The sequence below is a fragment of the Cyprinus carpio genome, chromosome B12, assembly GCF_018340385.1.
Source record: "Cyprinus carpio isolate SPL01 chromosome B12, ASM1834038v1, whole genome shotgun sequence".
Taxonomy (NCBI): Eukaryota; Metazoa; Chordata; class Actinopteri; order Cypriniformes; family Cyprinidae; genus Cyprinus; species Cyprinus carpio.
This window is the reverse complement of record NC_056608.1, coordinates 25,541,512-25,546,511: the sequence shown is the minus strand read 5'-3', so window position 1 is coordinate 25,546,511 and position 5,000 is coordinate 25,541,512. Positions and strand designations below refer to the sequence as shown.

The window sequence follows — 5,000 nt, the reverse complement described above, 5'->3', positions numbered from 1 at the left end:
ATATATATATATATATATGATATATATTATATATATATGATAATATTATATAGATAATATACATGCATAAAGTTAGCCTCTAAATTAAATGTATAATTTAAGCAAATGTAAATTTAAAATAATAATAATTTAATATTATTTAAAATAAAAACATAAATATATAATTATTTATATGTTTTTTATGCAATTTGTTTCATGCATAAATAACACAAATAAATATATATATTACTATAAGCTAAAATGCTAATTATACAATTTAAGTGTATTATTTATATAGAATTGTTTCCCTTAATTTGTGTCATAAATAGCCCTTTTTGCCAGTGGAGTAAAAATAAAAAAATACTTTATATTATTTGTGATATATTCTCTGAACACAATAATGACTTTATGTCCTGTGCATTTTTGCTTCTCGAGTAAATGCGTCTTGTTTTAAAGTATTAAATGGTAGATATTTTTACTGGAAAACAAGACATAAATACAGATCAGTAGTGTGTGTGTAATCAGTTCAGCCGGATTTCGGAGTGAACTGCTGCTGATAGATGATTTCTGAGTTACTGTGAAGTACACTGATGATGTGACAGAAGACTTGTCTTGATGTATAAAGCCAGTAGTGATGGTATAAGAGCTCGAGTGAGTGCTTGTGTCGAGGACCCGATTATCCAGAAGAGAATCGAACAGTGACTGAATCACTCCTGAACCTACAGCAGGGAGATAGATTTCAGGCTGATTTCTGCTGAAGGTTTGGCTCCAGCTCGAGGAACAGATGCTCCTGCCAAAATATGCAAAGATCTTCCCTGCTGTGGGCTTCTGAGATGCTCTGGAAGATACGAGGCGTGTGTCGTGTTTGTGCTAACAGCGCCAGATGTTGTTATTCGCCGCCTGCTTTATCTTCCGTTTAGAGAAACTGAGTTTTGCAGAAGATGCCAGTGCTGTGCTACTAATGTTTGTCATTGCAATGATGGACCGAAATGTTAGTGATGTTGTAGGTTTATTTACAATAATATAAAACGGATTGTTCCAGTGCTTGATTCTGATTGGTTGAGCCGCATTTGAAGCTGTTGTAAATTACTCTACAATGTAACATACACATTTGTTTACTTCTGTGTGTTGCTCGGCAACCACCACTGTTTCTGAGGAACTACATTGTTTGGTGGAAGAATACTGTTTTTATTAATATCATTACACTTTATTTGCTCTGTTTTATTTTGTGAAACCTTACTACGTATTTGAAATAACCATTCCATTTCCCTGTCAAGTGTCTTGGGGCTCATTGGTTTATTATATCATAATATTATGTTATTACATTTATATGAAATATTAATATTTAAATGTATAGTGTAGTATTATATATAATATTATAAACAAATGTATTACTCTCATATATTATGTGTGTGTATTCTAAAATGATAATATAATATAATATAATAAAAAATATTATAAACTCTAATTTTATTTAGTTTATAGTTTTATTTTTAGCCTGACAGTTTGAGTGAAATATAAATCATTAATAACTCATTCGCTGTTGATTTGTGAGATCAGTTCATAAGTGTTTCAGCAGCTGTGCATGAATGTATAGCATATATATATTTATATTTTTTTTTTTTTATTTTTTTTTTGCACTGTGCTCTCTATATTCGCTATAGTTGATATATTCAGTTTTTCAGAGATCAGTTCATAAGTGTTTCAGCAGATGATTTCATTAATAACTCATTCTCTGTTGATTTGTGAGATCAGTTCATAAGTGTTTCAGCAGCTGTGCATGAATGGCGGTGTGTGTGTGTGTGTGTGTGTGTGTGTGTGTGTGTGTGTGTGTGTGTGTGTGTGTGTGTGAGGTGTTATTCTACTTAAAGAAAATCAATTGCACTGCAGCTGGTACCTTCCTCTCAGTGTCTTTATGGCCTGTTTGCAGTTCTGACTCCATTGATTTTTTTCTCCTCCCTCTTTCGTGCTTCAGGCTCAGAGGAGCGTGTGATGAATGGCTGGAGGTGTCAGAGAGATCTGGAATTAGAGAGAGAGAAGGAGACTTTTCCTTCCCATTACGCTCTAATGCATCACCTCCACACACACACACACACACACACACACGGCTCTCTTTAGGTCCGTAGGGAGGGATAGATGTGGGAATGATAGTTAGAGGAGGAGTTGTAAATTCATCACTGTAAGCCGTGACATTCCTAGATACAAAACCCTCTTCCTGTAGGAAAACGCTTCGGCAGCTCTTTCAATGAAGTCATTTGTGCTTTCACACTGAAAGTGATGTTATAATGTTCTGCATTGTGGTTATATTTGTGTGCATTTAGGCACATAAACGTTAACACTTATCATGTGTGGATCATGAACTATCGTTTTAAGGGTGTGTGTGGGCCAGGGTTAAGTGCTCTACCTAGAACTGCTGCTATATAGATGGATAATGTATACTTAATAAATTCATATATTTATGTGCATATGTAAAGTAATGTTTATTTATATTTATATATCTATGTTTAAACAAATATATTAAATATTTATTCATTTAGCAGAAATATTTAAATACATTTAAATAAATAGCATTTTAAATTTAAATAGATATTAAAAGTAATAAAATAATTATATAAAGTATTGAATATAATATATAATTACTATATATATTAGTAATTATGTTATATAAAATATAGACAGATAAATAGATAGAAATACACAATTTATATATTTAAATTTTTAATATATTTATATATGTGTGTGTATATATTCATATACAAATATTTACATATTATTTATATACAAATAAATATATTAAACATTTATTAATTTAACAGAAATTTTCAATATAATATTTATTTATATACAAATGTGTAAATATTTAGATTTAAATTATATAAATGTAAATATTATATAAAAAATAATAAATTATATATACTCTAGATAAACAGATAAATATAAATAAATTATTTATATAGTTTATATATATATTTATATTTGTAATTTTATATGTGTGTATAAAATCACAAATGTATACGTATCTAAATATAAAATATAAATATGCAAATTAACATGCATAATTTTTAAAATATATATTTAATTTATTTATGGAATCATGTACAAACAAGAGTCGTGTATCACCCTGAAAAGGTTTATTTCGTGGTAATGGCCATCTGACTACACATGATCTGCGTATTTCACGACTGCTTGCTGGATAAATGACTAAATGGACGTGAAGTGCTGGTTGTTTCAGTCTGAGATGTGGCACATATCAGAGCACTAGAGTGAGGAATCTAAATAAATCAGCAGTGATGTGTGAGGGTCAGAGCGCAGTGACCGGCCGTCTTTAAAGACGCTCTAAAAATAACGGCCAGACACCGGCTCACATCCAGCGTCTCTGATTTTCTTCTGATGGACGGGGTGTTTGTTTGGACGTGTAAGAACTGATCCGCTCCGTCTGCTTCTTTTCTCTCTCCGTTCAAGGCTCACTGTTGATTAGATTAATAAATCACTTACTGTAATGTTTCATAATGATAATTTTGCTTTTGTTGTGAAACCTAGTGTGCTTAGGCTCTCGACATTTCGACCAAATTCATTCACATTATTGCATGCACTCTTTATAGAGACGTTATCCCCATAATGCATTGCAACAATTTATCCAAGATTGTCATTAAAAATTAAATTGGCAGTAAGAATATGCAGGACTGAATTCAAATATTAAACTGGATTGGATTCAACTTAACTGTCATTTTACAAATACAATACAAAGCCAATTGAAAACAGAAGCATTTAAGCATATAGTGGCAAATAAAGTTAATAAATAAAAAAATAGCCAAGTGCAAATATTATTATATTATACATATGTGACCCTGGAGCACAAAACCAGTCTTAAGTGTCATTTTTTCTAAATTGAGATCTATGCATCATCTGAAAGCTGAATAAATAATCTCTCCATTGATGTCTGGTTTGTTAGGAGGACAATATTTGTCTGAGATACAACTATTTGAAAATCTGGAATCTGAGGGTGCAAAAAAAATCTAAATATTGAGAAAATCATCTTTCAAAAGTTGTTCAAATTGAAGTTCTTAGCTATGCATATTACTAATCAAAAATTAAGTTTTGATATATTTACGGTAGGAAATTTACTAAATATCTTCATGGAACATGATCTTTACTTAATATCCTAATGATTTTTGGCAAAATCTATAATTTTTACCCATACAATGTATTGTTGGCTATTGCTACAAATATACCTGTGACACTTAAGACTGCTTTTGTGCTGCAGGGACACAAATATTACAGTATATAGATATGTATACTACAGAAAATGTACTCTGAAACATGGTCAAAGATTCACATGTTTTTAAGTAAGACATTTGTTTGCACGACTGCTTAACAGATAACTACTAAATGGACATAAAATACATACACAGGCAAAATTCAGCCGTCTTAGGTCAGATTGCACTAATAAATGATGTTTTCTCAGAGAAGGCATTTAGTTCTCAAAGTCTGCATGAGAAAACGCTCGCCAGAGGAGTGTTGTGGGTATAAACGCACCTTTGTTTTAGCCGAATAAAAGTTAGAACATGTTTGTTCCAAATACTTCATGAAGGTGTAATACGCATTGCTTCATAAACAGACTCATTTGTCAACAAATTCTGGTTGTTCACCGCAACTGTAATCAGTGTAGAAACACCTACTTCGGAGAAATGATGTGAAGTATTGTTAAACAATGTAAAAACCATCTATCAGCTACAGGTTTTATTTTTAAAACAATGCAAAAAAATTCGGAAAATGTCTAAACATCAAATGCAACTGAGTCACGCGCATATATTGCAACACACAGCTGTGTGTGTTTGTTGACACATGATTCATGAATGTGTGTGTGTGCAGCTGGTATAATAGACTGTGTGTGTAAACGCAGCGCTCAGAACAGAGCTGTATTGTTGAGCGTGTGAACAGTGGCTATTGTGAGTAGCGGTGACGACTCTCTTTATCTCTGCATTATGAGCTCGTTTAGATTAACATCAACATCAAATCAG

At 31.7% G+C, this 5,000-nt stretch overlaps 1 pseudogene; it reads left to right on the top strand.

Annotated features, from left to right (window-relative positions):
• LOC122139107 overlaps window positions 1-5,000 on the top strand; it is a 37,047-nt pseudogene that overhangs the window by 10,497 nt on the left and 21,550 nt on the right.